Raw genomic sequence first — 24356 nt, forward strand, 5'->3', positions numbered from 1 at the left:
GGTTAGAGGCACACTGAGATGCAACATCATAAAGCCACAGTCAATATTTTGCAGAGCATATTGGAAAGAAGCAAAGACTTCCTGCCTAAGCAAAGAGTGAGCCCCATCTGTCATTGCAAATAAGACCTCAGAAGCCAGAAATGGACATCCCAGGGCAGATCCTTCTGTTCGCCATTGGTAAGGTTATAACCAGTTCCTCAGAGAGTTTGGAATGTTGAGTGATGCTAGAACTCACTGTCTTCCACATTTAATGTATAGATGTGCTGTAGTAGTATCCTACTGTTATAGGATATAGTACATAATATAATATCACTCTTGACCAGAAGCATCTTAAAAGCAGGCACCACGTTCCCCCCTACCCTGCCCCGATTTCTGTGTATTCAGAATCTAGCACAACACTTGTCACATAGTAGGGGTTCATTTTACATATAAGAAAACTTTGCCTGGAGTTTCTGTCATGGCTAAGTGGTTAATGAATCCGACTAGGAACCTTGAGCTTTTGGGTTCCATCCCTGACCTCGCTCAGTGGGTTAAAGATCCGGCATTGCCATGAGCTGCGGTGTAAGTTACAGATGCGGCTTGGATCCCGTGTTGCTGTGGCTCTGGCGTAGGCGGTGGCTACAGCTCCGATTTGACCCCTAGCCTGGGAACCTCCATATGCCTCAGGAGCAGCCCAAGAAATGGCAAAAAGACAAAAAAAAAAAAAAAAAAAAAAAAAAAAAAAAAAAAAAAAAAGGAAAACTTTGCCTAAGATTTTTCACTTTCTAATAAGTGGTAGAATCAGGATTTAAAGCCCAGGCTTTGGGCTATAGAACTTGTAGCCATCAGGTTAAACCCTTCTCAACTGTCTTCACTGGGCATATGTTGACAATCCTTTCTGTCACCTTCAGTCATGTCCCCTCCAATGAAGTATTTATGCTATATCTTCTTTTCTTTGTTTAAAAATATTTTTCAGTGGTAAATCACTTACCACATAGGTGTTTTCTGGCTTTGAATTGCCGCGTTTCACAAAATGGGAATTCCTTTCTGCTTCCTTTGTTTTTATTCATAGTTGCTGATAGCCAGATTTTATTACCTTCCCCGGCCTGAAAAATATTAGCGTCCCCAAGCTGGTTTCCCCATTGCTGACAGAAGGCAAACTAATTAGAAGCCTGCTGAAGCAAGTTTTATGGGGCAAAATGCATTTTTAGTTCAGCCAAGGAAGTGAGTCCACCTTAGGTAAGAAGTAAAAAGTAAGAGTGTCTTCTGGGCTAGCAAATATGTGCATTAGGAAGTCAGTCTTAAATGACCCAGATGCATTGAAGGTGATCTGGCTGCTCCCAGAAGAATTAAAATGGGATTCTTTGGTTTGCGGATATATTTGCAGGTGGAATATTTCATGGATCAAAGCAATGAGGGCATCCTATAAATTCTGCTAAACCCAGCATCCACAGTATACTGGTTAACCAGGTAGAGTCTGAAACTAGGGGGAAAATGGGAACTAGAGATGCAAAACAAGATTGGTTTTACACCTTTCTGGGGGCAAGCCCTGTGTTATGGAAGCCTTGTGAATCTGAAGTGACCTTTAACTGCTCTCATTGCTTTAACATAGCAGGTTCTGGAGTTGGGCTGTCTAGGATCTAATTCTGGCCCCTTAATTTACTGAGCGAGTGCTTAATTTCATTAGCCTCTGCATTTCAATTTCTCCACTGATAATACTTACCATGTAGCAATTTTCTTAAGGCTCAAATTAATTGATAGCCATAAAGTTCTTAGAATAGCACATAATGCTCAACAAATGTCCTCATTACACTCGACAAGGCCCAGGATATTCTTTCACTAGAACTTGGATGATTGTTTACATGAACTGAGCAGATCTGCTATCTAATTTGGGGGACCAAGCCCAAAATGAAAATGTGAGGTCTTTTGTTCTAATTATTAAGAGTTAGGAGATGGTGAAAACAGAGCATTAAATCAAGCAGTGGGCCCTTCAGAGTGCAGGGACCTCTATGACTGGACAGATCACACATCCATGAAGCTGGCTCTGGAACCAAGTCATAGAAACTAGGTTTTAGAAAAAAATCCATGTATGAAATAAATTTCCTACATCTGGAAAAGCCCATGAAATTCATCTTTTTAAAAGAAAAAAGGGGACAATTTATGAAGTATAAACCAGTTTAAGAAAATAAACTCAGGAGTTTCCATAGTGGATCTGCAGGTTAAGAAACTGACATAGTGTCTGTGGGGATATAGGTTCTATCCCTGGCTTCACTCAGTGGGTTAAGGATCTGGCATTGCTGCAAGCTGTGGCATAGGTCTCAGCTGCGGCTCAGATTCAACCCCTAGCCTGGGAACTTCCATACACCATAGGTGTGTCCCTAAAGAGAAAAAAAAAAAAAACCCTCAAAATTGTTCCTTTAAAAAACTCTGTGTATTAGCCATCTCCATTAAAATGCATCAATCTTCACTAGATTCGCAGAGGAAATAAAAACATAAGTGTCCATAGGAGATGACTCTCCAGCAATCCACTTTTTGATTTTCCATTGCAAATGAAGACAAAGAAATGCTTTTCCACCCAAATACTCTTTAAGACTTCAACAATTGACACATTTAGTATCCGCTTTTGGATGTTGATTGCCAGGAAATAATCCTGGCTTAAATTTCTCTGCAACACACATCTTTCCAATAAAACAGATTCTGAGCCAAAGAAATAAAGAACCAAACAAACAGCAAATAACAACCTTGATGAGTGAATGAAGAGAAAAATCAAGATTTTATTTATTTCTTGCCAAATCCATTCATTTTGGGGATATGGTGAAGGTCACAATTGCTTGAAACTTGTTAGGCAGATCAAGGCAATCAAGAAGAAATTGAATCCCAGATAAAAAATGGATCTATGCCACTGAACCATTGGGTAACATATAAATATAAATATATATGCTTAAATTAAACTTGGAAAGCTCTTCACCCATTGTTGTCTAAAATTCTTTGAAGGCAGCATCTGCTCACAATGAGGCAGCCATGTTTTTCAGCTGAATTGTTTAGATTTTACTATGCTATAAATGAGATTGAATATTTCCTTTATTTGGGAGTGTGTGACACTTTCAATATCCTTTCTTTTTCCATTTAATAAGATGAAGTGCAGTTGACCACTCATTTTCATGTGGACTCTGGCACCAAACAATTATTGTTTGAAAAAAATAATAATTATTGTATTTTCTTATTTGTCTGCCAGTGACGTTTGACATTCACTATTTAATATCTGACTTAAAAGAAAAGAGGACAGGAGTTGGCAAGAGGGGGGAAAACAGAAAAAGAGAAGAACAAATAAATGTCTTGACTATTTGATCATTATCCGTTAGGGCTAGACACAGAATTTTTCTACACACTGTGAAGTTGTATACAGCTTTAATCCATGTTATGAAGTAATTACAAGACTGAAAATTCAGCAGGATAAGTCAGAAAACTAGAACTGAAATAAGCTTTGTGAAATTCAGTCAGAGGTCTAAAAAACATCCGTTACTCCATGATGGCTGGAAGTATCCCCCAGATGGACTTTGAAAGACCAATATCCATTGAGAATTATGTATGTTCTGGACATGGTGCTTGGTACTCTGCACAGTATATCTTAGTGAGTCCTTAAAAATAAAATTAAACCAAAAAAATGTAAAAGCAAACAGGAAAAAAAAAAAAAGAACTGTGAAATAGGTGCCATTAGAGGTCAGTGGGATGCTGCTGTATAGCACTGGGAACTATATCACTTGTAATGGAAGATGATGGAGGATAATGTGAGAAAAAGAGTGTGTATGTATATATGTGTGTGACTGGGTCACTTTGCTGTACAGTAGAAAATGGACAGAACGCTGTAAAGCAACTATAATGAAAAAATAAAAATCATTTAAAAAAGAAATCTCTATTATAAATGAGGAAATCAGGATACAGAGAGATTAAGTAGTTTCTTCAAGATCCTAAGGCTAACTGAAAAAGAATGGACATACATATAGGTATTTGCATATATATATGTCCATGTCTATAACTATATAACTGATACACACGTATATATAGCTGCTTCACTTTGCTGCACACCTAAAACTAACACAACATTGTAAATCAACTAGATTCAAATAAAATTTTAAAAATTTCATAAGGCTAATATAGGATGGGATTGGGATTTGTGTCCACATCTGTTCAATTGCCAAAAGCATGCTTGCAACCAGTCTTTTCCCATACCTCCTATATCTAATTCTTGCCGCTTAAAAGATACTGTAAAAAAATGATTTGCCTGTGCTCACCCTCTGCAGACCCTTAATCTTCTGGACTTTTCCTTCTCCTCCTGAGGACCACGTGGAGAACTCAACAGGCTCCACAATAGTAGAGCGTGATTTCAGATTTTCCTTTAATACAGAATGCCAGCTTATTTGGGATCTTGACTTTCTGTCCCCTGCAAACAATGAGGCAAATTTAGGTTAAGAATTTGTAGCATAATACATCTTCATCCTAAACTCATGGGCTTTGGCAACACGATTACAACTTCTTTGAAATAAGAAGGGGAAAAAGATCTCTGTGGGAGCTGTGAGGATGTCCTTGAAATTTGAATGGAAGGAAAAATGTTCTCCAAACTTTAGGTGAGAACTGGGTGAGCGAGAATTCACTGCTTGTTCCATAACATTATAACTTCTCTCTGAAGACGAAGAGCCTTGTAATAGTCTTCAGATTAATGAAGAATGAGCAAAGGAAAAAAAGGCTTCTCTATGGGAGATCTAGTGATGCGTGTTTATAATGGTTCCAAGAATCCCCCATGAAACCACACAATGGAAACACACTCAAGCCAACACAACTGGCGCAAAAATAGAGACAAGCTTATTAAATATATTTTGGAGGGGAATGTTCACATAATTAAGGGGGTGATTCCAGGGCATCGTTGAGTCTGTTTTAACTCTGAATTTCTCAATGAATGAAACTAATAAGATTTTGGCTGAGTTTTATCAGCCGAGGAGGCTCCTGAGTGTTAAGCTGGTGCTCAAGTGCAAATCCTAAATGCTCAGTTTTAGGATTTGAATCTCCCCCCTCTTGCACCAGTTTCCATGTTCTCTTTTTCATGCTTGCTGAATTTTAATTACACGGAGACAATCTGTTTATCACTGAAAAAGTAGGAAATTCAAATAAGCAGAGAGAAAAGAAATCACCTGTAATCTTTTCCCTAATCAATAATCGCAATGCACATATGGGAGACCATCTTGATGGTGTTTGTCTTCACCCTGTGTAAATAACGTGTGTGTGTGAGTGTGTAGTGTAGTTGTGTGTTTATTATGTACAATTCTAAGGTAGTTTATAACAGCAAAAAATAGGGACCACTAATATATTTGGCATCAGGGCACAAGATGGGGAAAATCTAATGCCTTGGTTGAAATCTGGCTGGGAGGAGCCCTGCCAAGGCATGGTATGCTCTTCTAAATTTTTTCTTCTGCATCTCAGTCTCTCCAACTTTTCACCTTTGAGACATCCCAGAGATGAGATGCCTGAACCTGTGATTGGACAGGGATCCTTTGCGCCTAAGTCCCAAAGATGACTCGGGCTTAAGGTCTTAGCTGGAAGCCATCAGAACAATATTTCCCAGACCCACAGCTGTGCGGGTTACAATTCCCAGAGGCCCTCTAACTGTGGCTGTGATTTCAGAGAGCGGTTTACTCTCCCTGGATCATGTGAGTTCTGGAAAGGCTAGACTTTTCATAAACTGAGAATCAAGATCTTGAATAGAAGCTGCAAGCAGAAGAGGAGGATTTACTTTACTTAAATGGTTCCATACCATTTAGCTTACTCACAGGCCAATGAAAATTCTTTTCTCCATATAGTGTACTGAGTTGCATGCAACCGAAATTAACTCTGATTTAAGCAATAGAAAAAAGAACATTGCTAAAGGCAACTGCTGGCAAGGTGAGAGAATGAGGCTTAGAGACCGGGCAGCAGAGGCACTAAGAAGGGTAGAGAATGTTAGCAAAACTGTGTGTGACCTGAATGATTTGGTGAGGCCTCCCCGTCACTTTGCCTCTGGCACCAAAGGCCAAGCCTTTTCTTTTCTTTCTTTTATTTTTATTATTTTTATTTTTACTTATTTTTTACTAGGGTCACATCTTGGCATATGGAGGTTCTCAGGCTAGGGGTAAAATCATAGCTGTGGCTGCCGGCCAATGAGCAGCCACAACAAACACAGGATCAGAGCAGTGTCTACGACCTACACCACAGCTCATGGCAATGCTGGATCCTTAACCAACTGAGCAAGGCCAGGGTTTGAACCTGTGTCCTCATGGATGCTAATCAGATTCGTTAACCACTGAGCCATGATGGGAACTCCTCTTTTCTTTTTTACTAATGGCAAAATCAACAAACCTTTATTGAATACCCAAATATTTTAAAAGAAAAAATGTTTCCCATAAATTCTCATTCTGTTAATGGGCATTTGACAGAAACAAGGAATCATGATCATTGGCTTCTAGGTGTGGTACATATACATGGTGGAATACTACTCAGCCATGAAAAATGAAATGCCATTTGCAGCAACATGGACGGACCTAGAGATTTTCATATTAAAAGATGTAAGTCAGATAAATACCATATGATATCACTTGTATGTGGAAACTAATATATGACATAGATGAATTTATTTATAGAACTGAAACAGACTTATACCCATAGAGAATAGACTCGTGGTTGCCAAGGCAGGGGTGGGGGGTGAAAAGGCTTGGGAATTTGGAATTAGCAGAGGCAAACTATCATATATGGAATGAATAAACAACAAGGTCCTTTGCACAGCACAGAGAACTATATTCAATATCCTATGATAAACTATAAAGGAAAAGAACATGAAAAAGAATGTATATGTGTGTGTTATAGATGAATAGATAGATAGATATAATTCAGTCACTTTGCTGTACAGCAGACTTTAACCCAACATGGTCAATCAACTATACTTCAATAATATAAATTAAAAAAAATACTGGCTTCTAAATGCTTAATTCACCAAAACACATTAAGGAAGCAATTAGTAAGACTACTAGACTGTGGAAATTCTCTCCCTATCACTAAATTATCAGAGTGCCACTAAAAATAATTCTCTGAGGAGTTCCCGTCATGGCGCAGTGGTTAACAAATCCGACTAGGAACCATGAGGTTGCAGGTTCGGTCCCTGCCCTTGCTCAGTGGGTTAACGATCCGGCGTTGCCGTGAGCTGCGGTGTAGGTTGCAGATGCGGCTCGGATCCCGAGTTGCTGTGGCTCTGGCGTAGGCCTGTGGCTACAGCTCCGATTCGACCCCTAGCCTGGGAACCTCCATATGCCGTGGGAGCAGCCCAAGAAAAGGCAAAAAAAAAAAAAAAAAAATCAGTAAGTGCCATTTCTTTGGGAGTTCCCATCGTGGCTCAGTGGCTAACGAATCCGACTAGGAACCATGAGGTGGTGGGTTCGATCCCTGCCCTTGCTCAGTGGGTTAATGATCCGGCGTTGCCGTGAGCTGTGGTGTAGGTCACAGACACGTCTCGGATCCTGCGTTGCTGGGGCTCTGGCGTAGGCCAGTGGCTACAGCTCCCATTCGACCCCTAGCCTGGGAACCTCCCATATGCCGCGGGCGCGGCCCAAGAAATGGCAAAAAGACAAAAAAATAATAATAATAATAATAATTCTCTGAGGCCAAGCTTTTCTTTTTTAACCATTGCAGGATTTGTGGCAGGGGTACAGATGGAGACCTGGTACTAAATATTTAAAAATTTTAAGGTATAAACCAAATGAACAATGTATTAAATATAATCCTCCTTCCTACGTAGTCTCACTTTGCATACACCTGGCAGAGTTTATAGCACATGGTGTGTGCTCAGAACATAGTTATGAACTGATTTTCTTCTATTGACCTTGAGCTGTTTGATTCAGTTAAAGTCACATAACAAATAGGAGCTGTTATGCTTTGGAGCTGCAAGGCCTATGTGATGAGACTCTGATGAGAATGTGCTAGAATGAGTGGGATGCTCCCTAGTGGACAAAGTCAGCATTCCCCCCTCCCCATCTTCTCCTCAGGGAAAATGGCTCTGCTCACTTCTGGGGATGTGTTTTAATGGGAGTCTATAAGCCTCTCTGTTTTTCCTTTGGCAGATGGCCAGCATGCCCCTGGTGACTTGCCCACAGAGAGTTTCCCTTTGATTTGTGAGTGAGCCGTGCTCTTGCTTTGACCCATTTTATTTCCCAGTGGGGACCTGCCTGGGGTTCATGTTCCCCTCCACTCCTGCACCTCCTCTCCTGTAGTCTCAGGCCTTTTGCTGGGCCCCCCGGGGGCCCCACACCTGCCCTCTTGGCAGGCGGTGAAGCTGCAAAGGGACACCAGGTCTCAAAGCTCCCTGGCTGCATTTGGCTCCATCCTCCCCCTCTTTGGTTTTGAACCTCACACTAAAGTCAGGTCTTCCCTGAGGATCCAGGTTTTATGGGCCAAATAAAGGAAAAGCAGATTCATTTTAATGGACTGAGCTGGTACTGGTATCCTAAAATCTGGAAGAGAAAAGCCCTAATTTATCACTTCAACACGTTGCCCCTAGATAATAACAAAGATGATAACAAAGCCAAGGGATGTATGCATTACTGATAAAGATAAAATAAATTTTTCTGTAACTGTATTGAATTTATAGGTGCTTTGACATATGCCATCTTACTTATTTCTGCAATAACTGTGTACTCTAGAAGGTTCAGATGGTATTACTTATTATTATTTTTTTTTAGGGCTGCACCTGCTGCATATGGAAGTTCCCAGGCTAGGGTTTGAATCAGAGTCACAGATACTGGCTACAGCCACAGCAATGCAGGATCCCAGCCGCATCTGCAACCTACACCACAGCTCAGGGCAATGCTGGATCCTTAACCCATTGAGCAAGGCCAGGGATTGAACCCGAGTCCTCATGGATCCTGGTTGGGTTCATTAACCATGAATCCACGAAGGGAACCCCCTGCTTATGCTTTATTCATAGGGAGAAAGGAGTTCAAAGTATGTCTGTGAGCCCATATATAACAGAAAGCTAGAATGAAAACTCAGGCCTGCAGACTACAGTTCTCTTACTATGCTATCCTGTTAACACACCACTGAAAAAGACAAGGTTTTATTTTTATTTTATTTTTATGGCTGCACTGTTGCAAATGGAAGTTCCCAGGTGAGGGGTTGAATTGGAGCTGCCTCTGCAGGCTTACTCCACAGCCACAGCAATGTGAGATACTAGCTGCACTTGCGACCTACACCACAGCTCACAGCAATGCTGGATCCTTAACCCACTGAGCGAGGCCAAGGATGGAACCTGCATCCTCATGGATGCTGGGCAGGTTCTTAATCCACTGAGCTACAATGGGAACTCTGAAAATGACAAGATTTCAGAGGAACCACATGTGCCACCATTTCCACGTATATACAATAACTCTGTGTTATAAAGTACTCTTGTATGTCATAAGCACACAACACCAATATTGGTGTTATCCACACTCACGCTTGGTCAAGCCCTCTCATGCCACCACACGCATTTGCAGTGTACCCATCACTCTTGCCATTTTCTTTTCTTCTTTTTTTTTTTTGGTCTTTTTTTGCCTTTTCTTAGGTCCGCTCCCTCCGCATATGGAGATTCCCAGGCTAAGGGTTGAATCGCAGCTGTAGCCACTAGCCTATGCCAGAGCCACAGCAATGAGGGATTCGAGCCATGTCTGCAACCTACACCACAGCTCACGGCAATGTCAGATCCTTAACCCACTGAACAAGGCCACAGATCGAACCCGCAACCTCATGGTTCCTAGTCAGATTCATTAACCACTGCGCCACGACGGGAACTCCATTCTTGCCATTTTCCATCATCTTGTACAATAGTTTGAGTCATGTGTTTCTCTTGGGCTGGACTCACTCCTTGAGGAAAGGGAGTGTATCTGATTTTGCACACCTTGAATTCCAAATAGAATTCTTGACTCACATGAAGTAATTCAATAGATATTTTCTGAATGGATGGGTGGATGAGTGGATAGATGGATGAAAAATCAAAGTGAAGCAGCTCGTGCTTGGATTTGGGGCTCTACTCTCAATCAGAAATCAACAGGGCCTATGAGAGACTGAAGGCCAAAGGAAAAGATTCATAAAGGTGTTTATAGGTTGTTCTTGGAGCCTGCAGTTAACAGAGGAGAAAGCAGGCTATCTTTCCACCTCATATGAACGGGAGCAAGTGTGGCTCTTGCTCCTAGGCAGGCCCTCCTGTGGCTCTTTTTTTCCTTCTCCTTGGCTGGAGCTTGAGGAAGGAGAGCCAGGGCAGGGGTTAGAAGATCCATGTGGCCCCGAAGTAGGAGAGACCTGGCAGAGTTTCCTCTTCCGGGCCAGTGGAGACGTTTGCACCCAGAGGGCATGGTCTCGCTCCTGGATCCCTGACCCAAGTCCAGAGGTTTCGTCCAGGCCAAAGTCAATTCAGCTCCTTCCTTGGACATGGAGAGAGGTTTTTATTGCAAATCTGAGCCCTTTGGGGGCACCTGCCATCTATTTCTTTTGGCATCACCAGGAGAAAAGAAAACTCGTCCACTCCAGATGCACCCCAACCCTGTCATCCTTCTTAAAGGGGAAAGGAGGAGAACTTTTGTGCTTTGAAGGGACTTACCTTAAAGGGATGCAGAAGACATTACACATCTCTATCAAGCCTGTGTTTGCTATTCTTGCCACTGGCCTCTCCGAATGACTTTTCACAAACTGCAAATGAAAGAAATATTATCTAAAAATGACCAATGCATTCATGTAGCTAAATATAAGAGTGGATCTGGATTATGAAAAAATATAAACTCAAGGTCAGCCCACATCAAAGACTTGTTCCTAATGAGGATGTATCCATCAGTGCTTATTCGGCATCAACCACACAAGATGATCTGCCCTGAGCATTTAGTGTGTTTAAAGATCTCTAGGAAGCTTGACTAAAGTCATTCATGCTCTCTGGTTCCTGTCACATGCAGGGCACAAGCAGAGTCACCTTTGAGGCTGCCAGGCTGAGAGCCAGGTTCCTCTGGGATGCCACCCTGAAGGGTTGGGTCTGCTTTTGAGATTTTTCTCTTTGTTATTGGTTTTAAGTAATTTTCTTATGATGTATCTTGGTGTAGTTTTCTTTTTATTTTTCTTTTTTCCTTGTGCTTGATATTCATTGAGCTTGGGATTACTGGGTTTATAGTTTTCATTTGGGGTAGTGTCTCCATGGTTACTACGATTCTTTTCTGCAGTGTTAGAGGTGCCATGAAGCTCATCCCGTGTCTGTTCCATTTCAGACATTTTAGTTTTCATCTCTAGAATTTTGATTTCCTAAAATTATCTTCCATGTCTCCATTTACCATAGTCTGTCTCTCCACAGGCTTTTGAACCCATGGGATACAGTTCAATTCTGATTATTATAACTGGAGTACAGTTATAAAAATTGTTTTAATATATTTGTCTGCTAATTCACACATCTGTGTCAGTTCTGAGTCAGTTTTTTTTTTTTTTTTTTTGTCTTTTTGTCTTTTTGCCTTTTTGCCTTTTCTAGGGCCTCTCCTGTAGCATATAGAGATTCCCAGGCTAGGGGTCTAATTGGAGCTACAGCTGCAGGCCACAGCCACAGCCACAGCAATGCCAGATTCGAGCCGCATCTGTGACCTACACCACTGCTCACGGCAACGCTGGATCCTTAACCCACTGAGCGAGGCCAGGGATCGAACCTGCAAGCCCATGGTTCTTAGTCGGATTCGTTAACCACTGTGCCACGACGGGACCTCCTGAGTCAGTTTTGATAGATTAATTTCTTTTTCCATGAGTTATATTTTTCTGCTTCTTCGCATCCCTAGTCATTTTATTAGATGCTGGACACAGTGGATTGTAACTTACTCGGTGTTGGATATTTTTATATTTCTGAGAACATGCTTAAGCTTTGGTTTGAGATGCAGTTTAGTTCATTGGAAAACAGCTTGATTCTTTTGGTCTCAATGATATGAGGAGGCATGAGAACATCATTTATTCCAGGGTTTATTATTTATCGCCGTTGAGGCAAGACCCTCCAGAGAACTCTAACCAGTACTCTGTGACTTATAAGATTTTTCAATCCAGCTGAGAAGTGTGGGCAATACTTTGGGGAGCCTCAGACATTTACCTGACACATGCACTGATCAGTACTCTGCTGAATGCTTGAGGGGGAACGTCTGCGTATCTCTGGACATCTCTGTGCACCTTTCTTTTCTCTGGTCCTCTGCCCTGTGAACTTCAGCTTCCTTGATCTCCCTGGTCTCACATCTCTGCCTCCTTCAGTCAGGGTATCTGTGGGTTCCCCTGGGTTTTCCCCCACTCTACTGAAGCCTGGAAAGTCTATCAAGGGAGGCATCTGGGGCAACTGTTTTTTTCTTTTTAGGGCTGAACCTGAGGCATATGGGAATTTCCAGGCTAGCAGTCAAATTGGAGCGACCGTCGCCAGTCTACACCACAGCCATAGCAACTCAGGGTCCAAGCCACGTCTGGGACCTCCACCACAGCTCACAGAAACACTGGATCCCTGACCCACTGGGGGAGGCCAGGGATGGAACCCACATCCTCATGGCTACTAGTCAGATTCATTACCACTGAGCCACAATGGGAACTCCAGTTTTTTTTCTTTTTTCTCTTTTTTTTTTTCTGTAGAGTGGGAGGTCAGTGAGAGGAGCAAAGGGGTGTAGAGTTTTCAGGAGCTTGGGAAAGTTGGAAATAGTTGCAGATTCAGTTATACACATATATACATCCATTCTTTTTCAGAGTCTTTTCCCACATAGATTATCATAGAATATTGGGTAGAGTTCTCTGTGCTCTGCAGCAGATCCCTGTTGGCTGGTCATTCCATATACCACAGTGTGTATAGGCCAAGCCCAAACCTCCAGTCCAACCCTCCTCCTACTCCAACCTGTCCCCTTCGTTAACTGGACGTTTGTTTTCAAAGTCCATGTGACAATGCCTCATTCTCCTGAGGCAATAGAGTTTTGCAGAGAAGTGGGTACCTGGACAAAACGGGTGTTTGTTTAATGTAGCAGAGATGGTTGGTACCTGCCTTCATCTTGTTGGGTACCATTTCTTTCTTTTTTTCTTTTTAGGGCTGCACCTGGGGCACATGGAGGTTCCCAGGCTAAGGGTCCAATGAGAGCTACAGCTGCCAGCCTACGCCCCAACCACAGCAACGCCAGATCTGAGTGGCATCTGCGACCTACATCACAGCTCACAACAATGTCAGATCCTTAACCCATTGAACAAGGCCAGGGATCAAACCTGCATCCTCATGGTTCGTTAACCGCCGAGCCACGATAGGAACTCCTGTTGGGAGTTTCCGATGCACCCTGATAACTTCCTAGGCAAATGTATGCTTTTCTCTCTCTCTCTATCTGAGAACATTTTTTTTTGAGATTTGCTTTCTCTGGGGGGATTTCACAAGAACTTGCTTGGCTTGCATGGGAGGCAGACTGAAAAGCACATCTGGGATGCTCCAGAGAAAGCCTCAGTCACTGATGGACGAGAACAGACATTGCCCCTTGGTGGGAAAAGTCTGAAGTTTCTCCTTTAGGTTCTCAGGGGTTCCGAGCTCATTATCTGTAGGGATAATTTGCTCATTAACACCTTCTGTATTGACTTCCCTTCCTGTGTCACGTCCTCTCACTCTTACCAATATTTCCTCATCTCACCTCTCAAACAAACTCCTAGCCCCTAAATCCTCACTTTATGGGGGAGCTCAATCTAAGTTGGTAGGAAGACGGTGGAAAGGATTCTGTGCAGCAAGCTGACAGTGTCCACTACAGACACAGAGAGAGTCTGGACTTGTGAAACCCCCAGGGTCCATATTTATTGGTCACCAAATATGGTCTCCCCCAATGAGACCATATTTTTCTGAATAAGCTCCTGACACTGTATTAGCCTCAAGGCTTCAGACTGCAATTTTTTGACTATAGATTTGCTTCTCTGTGTATTTGTCTTTTCTTCTCTGGGAAACATGTGTTTACTTTCTGAGATTTTTGAGTTATTTGAAATTTGGATTGTTTTACCAAATCTTCCCCTCAGGGGTGTGGGGGATAGTTACTATGTGTGGAACGGTACTTTAAAAAAGACTTTTACTTCTTGAGTTCCCTTCATGGCGCAGCGGAAATGAGTCTGACTAGGAACCATGAGGTTGCAGGTTCGATCCCTGGCCTTGCTCAGTGGGTTAAGGATCTGGTGTTGCTGTGGCTATGGTGTAGGCCGGCAGCTACAGCTCTTATTAGACCCCTAGCCTAAGAACCTCCATATGCCACGGGAGTGGCCCTAGAAAAGGCAAAAATACAAAATAATAATAATAATAAAAATTTTTAAAAATTTGGCTCATTGGTTTATAATATTCCTGGCACTTTAAACTTTAAAGGACAAAGTTAAAAGGGCTATAGCCACTACATGGATGGGAACTATGGAAAGCATGATTTTCCTCAACTAAAACTGGAAACCGGAAAACGGTATCACTTGTATTTTCACAGATGCCTGTGTCTGGGATCTTGGACATCTGGATGTGGGCGTCTCAGCCTTCCTTCAGCTTCTTACTGGAAACTGAGGAGGTTTCTTGAAAGCAGGAATACATCACATGTCCACAGGAAGCAAGGAGATAATTGAAGTGAAATGTACACTGTGAAATATCCTCCCCAGGATGACGATGGCCCTTTCCTCCCTGGTTTCTATCCCTGGATCTGCCGGCGTCCTGAGTCCTCACATGGTACGTCCCTGGGAATGTCAAGATGACTTGCTTTTATGGAAATTTTAATTTGTTCACACAGTGCACGGGTCTAAGTCAACTTACAAAGCACATCCCACACACTCTGGGTGGCCTCACTTGTCTTGGTTGATTACACATCCATGGTATTTTTTGACTTTCTGAATGTAAATTGTTAACCTTTTTTGGTGGGGCAGCACCTGGGGCACATGGAGGGTCCCAGGCTGGGGGTCCAATTGGAGCTACAGCTGCTGGCCTATGCCAGAGCCACAGCAACGCAGGATCCAAGACACATCTGCGACCTACACCACAGCTCATGGCAACGCTGGATCCCTAACCCACTGAGCAAGGCCAGGGTTTGAACCTGCGTCCTCATGGATGCTAGTCAGATTCGTTTCCACTGCACCATGAAGCCTATTGTTGACCTGTTTTAATGTGAATGTCCTTCAACAGATACAATAAATATTCTAAAGGGATTGACTAGAGTTCAAAGGAAATAAAAGAGTATGCCGAGGATTTTATTTGACAACTAAATGATATAAAGAAAGTTAGAGCTGTTGAAGTGGCCTTTTTCTGTAGGGAAGCTCTGAGATGACTATTTTCAGTGGCATCATATTCATAACCAATTTCTGTTCAGTTGGATGTAATCTTTTTTTTATTTTTCCTTTTCTTTGCTAGGAGGAAAATATTGGCTTGGCTATGTTGGGAATCAATAATTTAAAAAATATTTTAGATTGATGAAATATTTAAAAAACAAAATGAATTCATAGTTATTTTATGATTTCCCCGCCCCCCATTGCAGAAGCAGCCCCTGTTCCATGAAGAGGAAAAATCATTGTCAGTACTCAGGATGATGTAGTTTCAATTCGACTCCTCTAGAAAGAACTAAAAAAATGATTGCTCTTTCTTCCTTTTTCAAACTGAAATGAGCAGCCACTGCTTCCTCCTTCACTGCTCTCAGGGCCATCCTAGCTGGCTTCTCGACGACAGAATGCACTTGAGAAGGCTATTTCCATTAAAGGCTGGCTGCTTAACCAATGAAAATGAAGTAATTTAAAAACTAAAAAGGCAGGGCGTTCCTGTTGTGGTTCAGTGGTAACAAACCCAACTAGTGTCCATAAGGTCCCAGGTTCCATCCCTGGCCTTGCTCAGTGTGTTGAGGATCTGGCATTGCCCTGAGTTGTGGTGTAGGTCGCAGACGTGGCTCGGACCTGGTGTGGCAGTGGCTGTGATGTAGGTGGCAGCTGCAGTTCCCAGTCAACCCCTACCTTGGGAATGTCCATATGCTGTAGGTGTGGCCCTAAAGAGCAAAAAACAGAACAAAAAACTAAAAGGGCAGAACGATTTCCTTAGTTATAGCACACTTAAGCAGGATCCAATGAGAAAATAGATTAGAATGTAGTTTTTTTTTTTTTTTTTTTTGGTCTTTTTTGTCCTTTTAGGGTTGCACCTGCAGCATATAGAAATTCCCAGGCTAGGGGTCTAATCGGAGCCATAGCTGCCAGCCTGCACCACAGCCACAGCAATGCCAGATCCGAGCCATGTCTGCAACATACACCACAGCTCATGGCAACGCCAGATCCTTAACCCACTGAGTGAGGCCAGGGATCGAACCTGCAACCTCATGGTTCCTAGTCAGATTCATTTCTGCTGCGCCACGACAGGAACTCCTAGAATGTAGTTTTGAAAAACTGCACATTCACTCTCATTCAAAACGCACACAAATTCAATATTGTTACTATCCTTGTATACCTCCATAGTGAGGTAAACAAAACATCATAGCTCAGGTTTGGGGCATAAACATTGTTGCACTTGTTAGTTTGAATGCATGGTTTTGGAACATGTTTGATCTGCTTTGCGAGTCCTTAATATTATTATATCATCCATTGCTCTTGCTAAATAACAGCTCCTTTGATTCTAAAGCAGTATGCTCCCACGATATTCCAAGACTTGTTCCAGCGAAGTGGAACAAATTGTTATTATTCTCACACTCCTCCTCCTCTTACAAAGATCTTGGTGGTAGAAATCGAGGGGACACTACTGGTTGCTTATCTAGCATTCATTTCATCCTTTCCCCTCAAATCTAATTCTAGTTTTGATTAGACATCCCCCCCACCCAGCACACTTCAGAAAGCTGACCCTGCCCCTCCAGTGGTATAACTTGTGATATGAGTTTGATTGTGGAAATCCTGGAATATCGGAGCTTCTGTGAGGGTTTTCTGCTATTGAAAGTGGAGGTTTACAGTAGGAGATCCTGTGTTTAGTAAAGCACACTAAATGGTAGTGTTTGGATATGCAAGGTTAGACCCAGAGAATGGGGTGTGTCTGTGTGGCTGTGTGTGCGCGCGTGCGCACACGTGTGTATGCACCTGTTCGTGTGAGGTAGTAGAGAAAAAGTGGCCTATATAACGAAGGCAGCACTATTTAGCAGTGTTGTACCTGGGAACTCAAGAGGAAAAATATCTCAGGAAGGTAGAGGAAGGCAAGACATTTGTGACAAGCTGCAATCTAGGGGACAGACCCGTGGGGAAAAAGTCCCTATCGCAGGGGATGACCAAAGGATGTCTAATGCATAGTTTTGCTCGGTGTCTTTGACCTGACTGTGTTGGCAATCCCACTTCTATTTCCCCAACTTTTCATCAAAACAGGCGGCACACAACAACCCTGGGTTTGTGATTCGTTGGGGGATAAAGTGGGTTGGATGGTGTCCTGCATGGCATGAAATATGCCAGTGAGACAGGCTGACCTCTGTAGGGCGGAATATGATGGTCGGAAAGAAGGCACAGCCTGGACGGTTCAGGAGAATGAGAATCTCCCCCTGAACCCCCAGCAGTTCCTGGCAGGGGCTGGAGTCTTTCCCACAGCACATGGACCGGGGTTCCAGCCATTGCATTCAGATGTTATGGGTGACACCAGAAACCTAGACATACCAGGGGACATTTGGGGACACCAGGGTTCTGAATGGAATCAAGCTCATTGTATACACCCAAACATATTTTGGTGGCTTTGCTGGAGTCATTCTTTTTGTCTTTGGTCCTTTGACGTTTTCTTCCCCAGCAGCTACGCTTTTGTGGAAAAGATCTTTGAATTGATAATTTACTGCAGTCACACGCTGAGGTTGCCGCCATATGCTGCTTATCATGGGAAGCACAAACGATCAGAGTCAAACAGAACATTTTTGTGTTTAGCGTGTTCCACAGAGCTGTCTTCTTATAACTTGTTTTCATTAACAATGGAGAGGAAAATACACTGACGTCAGCTGCGGACATTGCCAAAGTAGACATTTGCTTTCTGTTAGCCTCAATCCTCCTCTTCTAGGCTGACCGCATCTGCTTTATGTCGGGCTCCCAGAGATAAGGATGCGAGAACCTCCCGCTCAGATGTCCCCTCGTAGCTCTTTGTCTTTCTCTTCTCGTGGAACACCTGGAAGCCTCAGTCAGAGGCGGCTGAGCCTGTTGCGTCCTGAGATACGTATTTAGGGCATGGCAGTGTGGTTTGGCTGTGCAACACCAGAGGGGCTTAACTTACGAGGTCTACATTTTGGGAGAAGCAGTTGGTGTGTTCATCTCCAGATGTGGCCCATCTGTGCTGGGGAAAAGAAACAATGCCCTTCAGTGACCGCAGATGGAGGCGGGATGGGTAGCACTTTCACGGAGCCTCGCAGGGTCCAGTGACAGTCTTAGGAGAATGTCCCAAATGGTCAGTCTAGGCTGAATCCTGGCAGTCCCTTTAGCACAGACTTTGAAGAGAAGAGCGTAGAATCTAGTCTGGGTAGGAAGAAATGGGTGATCATAAGATGGTTACAGTGATGCTAAGGATCTGAGAGATCTGCAGACTTCTGGTACAGAGAGAAGGCATAACTGCAGTGGACTCTTGGGAGCAGAAGGACCAACCACTAAGGAAGCCCTAGGGCACTGGCATCGCTCATGTGTGTGTACCACATGAGTGTCCATGCATGTCCACGAGGGGGGGTGCAAGTTCTCCAGACCTATTCTCTCTCCCCCATTTTTCTTTTATTTTTTGGCCACACCCACAGCATGTGTAAGTTCCTGGGCCAGGGATTGTACCTGAGCCACGGCAGCAACCCAAGTCACTTCAGTGATCATGCTGGCTCCTTAACCCCCTGAGCCACCAGGGAACTCCAATTTTTTTTCCCGTCTTTTTGCTGTTTCTTGGGCCGCTCCTGAGGCATATGGAGGTTCCCAGGCCAGGGGTCCAATCGGAGTTGTAGCCACAGGCCTAACACTGGAGCCACAGCAACGCAGGATCCGAGCCGCGTCTGCAGCCCACACCACAGCTCACGGCAACGCTGGATCGTCAACCCACTGAGCAAGGCCAGGGATCGAACCCACAACCTCATGGTTCCTAGTCGGATTCATTAACCACTGCGCCATGACGGGAACTCCCCAATTTTTTTTTATTCAGTTAAAGCTCACATAACCCAAAATTAGCCATTTAAAAGTATACAACTCAGTAGCATTTAGTACATTCACAGTGTTGTGCAACTACCACCTCCAGTTCCAAAATATTTTATCACCCTGAAAGGAGACCCTGTACTCATCAAGCAATCCCTCCCGCATCCCCTTTCCTCCAACTCCTGGACAACCACTAATCTGCTTCTTGTCTCTATGGATTTACCTGTTTTGGATACATCATATAAATGGAATCATACGATATGTGACCTTTTGTGTCTAGCTTCTTTTTAGCGTAGTGTTTTTGAGGCTCATCTATGTTATGGCATGTGTCAGTACCTCATTCCTTTTTTTTTTTTTTTTTTTTTTTTTTTGTGGCTGCACCTGTAGCATATGCAAGTGCCCCAGGCTAGGGGTCCATTTGGAGCTGCAGCTGTTGGCCTAAACCACAGCCACAGCAACATGGGATCCAAGCCTTGTCTGTGACCTATACCATAGCTCACAGCAACGCCTGAACCTTAACCCACTGAGGGAGGCCAGGGATCGAACCTGCATCCTCATGGATACTTGTTGGATTCTTAATTCACTGAGCCACAATGGGAACTCCCTGGTAAGATCTGATTTTACTTTGTTTGTCACTTCCATGGGTGATACTGGAGTTCCTCCTATTCAATAACAGCAGAGCCCTGTTTTTCTTTGAAAGCTAGGAAAATGATGAATTTCTAGTTTCTTCTAAGTGGGAGTCTCAACTAACAGCCAGCACTGAATGCCAGCTACCAATGTATGGAGAGTAAGTGACCATCCCTGGCCAGACTGCTGCTCAAGAAATGGGATTCTCTGTGCCCTTTGACCTTTCCCAGCCAGCTCCACATCTTAACTCCAACACATTTATCATTCTAGTGACATTTGTAAGAAAAGACGAGATAGCTGGCAAAACACTAAGACATTTAATTCTAGAGCAGAATGGAGGGAAAACCCTCGCTTCCCAGGCCAAACACTACATGAGCCAAATAAAACTTTTACATCCAGACTTTTAGTTGAAAGTCCATCATTTTTCCTTTCCCTAAATCCACCCCCCTTTTTTTTCTTTTTGGACAAGCCTCATCTGGGAGTCACCGAAGTCAAAAGATTAACAGCAAGATGTATTTATGAAACCATCTGAAATTCTCAAAACCTGAGAACACCTCGGAGCGATTATGATGGAGATAAATGTGTAAAGGTAACTTTGGATTGGTTAAAAGTTTTCACTGTCTTAGGCAAATGAGTGGTTGATAGCATATGGTTTGACATCATAGATAGGATCCCAGTTACTGGCTAGGGAGGGTGGCATACAACTTGTTAGAAGCCCAAGGCTTAAGAGTTTTCTTTCTGACTTGAGGACTGAAAATGGCATATAAGGTGTGTGTGTGCACGTGCCTGTACGTGCGTGCGTGCGTGAGTGTGCATGCATGCGTGCATGTGCATGCGTATGAGTCTAGCTCAAAGAAGGGTATAACAATCTATTCACAAAATCCCATCCTATGTTCTACTGGATTTGCAATCATTTCAGATGTGGATCATGGCAACAGCACAGGACCTGCCATCAAAAGTCCTGGCTCAGCATCCTGGCTCTGCCCCTTGCAGCTGAATGACCTTGGATAAGACACTTCAGCACCTTTGCCCTCTCTGCCTCCTCTGTAAAAAGGATGTCTGTCCTCGATGATCTCCAGGGTCCCTGCTGGCTCTAACAGCCATGACCGTTTGTTTGAGTCAAGGCTTTGGCGTAGCTACAGACAGCTGGCTTTAGAGACTCAGTTTATCAACAGCATCTGTGTAATTTACCACTTCCTTAAATTCCAATATTTCTCAGATGCTTGCTGTTCTGTGAAATCCCCAGCGTTTTCCAGCTGAATGGGTGGGCAGAGAAGGAAAGGGGCAGAAATTCTGGTTAAAAGATTGAAAGTGAGAAGTGATGGTAGGATGGTGTCTATGGATGTGAGACAGTCTCCTCTGTCAGCCACAGAAGAGGTTACTCCATCACTTGCCCTCTGGCACGTATTTTAGACACATTGACCCAGACTGAAGCTTATGAGAACACTGCTTTTTCTAGCTTCATGCTGGCTGAGGGGAGTACAAAGCAGGTCCTTTTCACAATGTAGTCTTTTGCACCTCCGGACTGCATCTCCTACAGCCACCGCAATGGGAAGACCGGAAACAGAAAGGCCGTCTCCAGAACCGGAACTGAGAGAACTTGGAAAGGGCTGCAAAGAGAAGTCATCCTGGAGGGATGGTTATGGGCCCTTGAGCCAGAGTCAGCAAGGGAACTGGCAGCATCTGTGACAACACCAGGCACAAAGGGAGCAATATTCAAGGTCTCTGAGGTCACACCCACAGGGCTCCCCAGCTGAGGGTTAGCCCCTTCTCCAAGGGGAGGCTGGAAGGGAGCACGTTTGCTAAATCATAGCTGCCTTCCTGGGATAGCAGTGCAATGCGGTCCGAGGGGGAGAGATGTTGTTTTTCTTTTCTGAAGATGGGCTGGTCTGGTCTGTGGTCCATTCACTGGAATCCTGTTCCCTTCCTGCTCTGCCCTGGCTTGCTTGTATCTTTCTTCCTGTATCCTCTCTCAGTTTGGCTCAGGGACAGCACTTAACTGTGACAACTGAAGGACGGAATGATTCCATTTTCCTTCCATCTCTGGGGACCAAGCTCACTGATGCTTTTGTGCAGTCAGACGCCACACAAGGCCAAAAGTTCTGGTTTCTGGAGGTGGTTTGACCTTTGCTTCTCAGCAGAAGCTTCCCTGAAGCGCCTGTGAGAAGAGTGTCTCTGAGGACAATGCAGCTTTGTGAAATGTTTGCCAACAGGAGCATTTAGGTTTGGGGCTTTTCTTCCTGTGTGTTATCAGTAGCTTGTGGCTCTTCTACAGTTAATTTTTTTACACTAATAAGGATTTTAATAAATTTGTTAAGTTAATACTTTCTGATTTGGTATTTAGCACAGATACCTTAACAGTATTGATATTTAAAACAGAAAGATCAAATTACATTCATACTTAATAAGTGGGTTTTTTTTTTTTGTCCCACACGACACATCTTAATATTTCCCCAATACTCATTTATGGAATCTTTCGAGGTTTAGCTGGGATATGCACATTTTAGGAGAAATTTGTCTACCTATGATTTCAATCTTAGGTCAAATCCAAGCAACATTTTATTAAATTAATATTATTCGGGAGTTTTAGTCAAGGTTTTCCTGGATAAGCTTTTTTTGTTTGTTTTTTATTTAGTTTATTTTTTATTAAAGTATAGTTGATTTACCATGTTGTGCCAATTTCTGCTGTACAGCAAAGTGACCACACACACACACACACATCTATATATACATGTATATATATGTACCAATCATAGATATATGTAAATTCTTTTTCTCATATCAGCCCCCATCATGTTCTGTCCCAAGACACTGGACACAGTTCCCTGTTCTGTACAGGAGACCCTCATTGCTCATCCATTCTAAATGTAATTGTTTGCATCTACTAACCCCAAACTCTCAGTCCATCCTCCTCCCTCCCCCCTCTCCCTTGGCAACCACGAATCTGTTCTGTTATTTAACATTCCTAAAAGTGGAATGTAAGTAACAATTAGTGTGTACATTTATTGTAGTGAATTCTTGCTTTTTCTTTTGCCTAAAATGCTGTTATTAAGTTGATGGTGACTTTCAAGATAGATGCTATCTTAGACTGGTGGAAATTCATCAATTTATGATCATCCTGCTGGATATTGCAATCTCAACACCCTCCTCTCTTCCTGATGCTGACACTTTGTTACCAGGTCCTGTGGCTTTGCCTTCTCAGTGAATCTCAGATCCAGCCTGGATAAGCTTTTGAGCTCTCAGGAGGCTTTGATAGATCAGCCCCATTCAGGAACAAAATAGAATATAAAATATATCATGTTTGAAAAAAGTTCTGCCTGGTAAAACCATCACAAAATCAGAAGACCAAAGACAAACTGTATTTACAACTCATGTCACAGAGGGCTTATCACTTTAGTATAAAGAGTTTTCCTACAAATTGGTACAAGACCCACTACCAGTAGAAAACTGGGCAAGCAAGTTAACAGATAATTCTCAGAAAAGAAAGTTTTGTGTAACTCTTAAAATATAAAAAGATCCAATCTTTACTCATGATGAGAGAAATGTCACTGAAAACTAAAATGAGTTATATCTTTCATCAGATTGGTAAAGATAAAATTTTTGATAGTACACTGCTGTTAGTGTATGGAAAAGAGAGATTTGGATAGTGGGAGTCAAAATTGATATAATCTCTCACAAAATTAGATTAGCAATATCTATAAAGAATATACAAATCCTTTGACTCAACAATTTCCTTTTCCAGGAATTTAACCTCAGATAGAGTCACACATATGTGATATAATGTGTCCAAGTCTGTTCATTGCAGCATTATTTTAATAGTGAAAGACTGGCAACAGTGCAATGATATAGGTCAAAGATTATTGTACTTTTTGCATGTATATGCGACTGACAATTATTCAACCTTAAAAAGAAAGTACAGTAGAAAATTGACAGAACACTGTAAACCAGCTATAATGAAAAAATAAAAATCATTATATATATATGTATATATATATATATATATAAAGAATGAGGCAGACATATTTGTACTAAGATGAAGTTCTGAGATACATTGTGAAGTATAAAAAGCAAAGTAGAGAAGAATATGTAGAATAAGCTACATGAAAATAAAAAAACATATGAAATGCACATTATGTAGTTATGTATAAGCATTTATGGCTACTTGACCTATAGTTAATCAATAGATGGATGGATTGTGTGTGTGTGTGTGTGTGTGTGTGTGTGTAGGTGTATATTTCTACATGTCTAAACTATCTCTGAATGGATACACAAGAAATAGAAGAAAGACACAATGGGGAAAGGCGTGTTGTTTTCATTAGATACTTTTTCATATATCCTACATTTTGTATGATAAACAATTTCCCCCTTTAAAACTATCCATAAAATTAATTTCAAATTCAGATTTTAGAAGAATAAAAGATTACTTTCTCTTTCAATATTCTGAAGTTCTTACATTTTTCTTGTGGCCTTTAGAAGCAGGTGCCCCTGTCTCTTAAGCTCAATTGCTCAACAAGCTGAAGATGTCTTTAGCTGATTTTTCCTTCTTAAAATAAAAGTTGTTTTTTTTTTCCCCAAAGTTATTTAGC

This window comes from Sus scrofa, chromosome 8, assembly GCF_054392235.1.
Source record: "Sus scrofa isolate SSC_HxYL_T2T_F1_AM1 chromosome 8, Sscrofa_HxYL_maternal_Yorkshire_Landrace_v2.0, whole genome shotgun sequence".
Lineage (NCBI taxonomy): Eukaryota > Metazoa > Chordata > Mammalia > Artiodactyla > Suidae > Sus > Sus scrofa.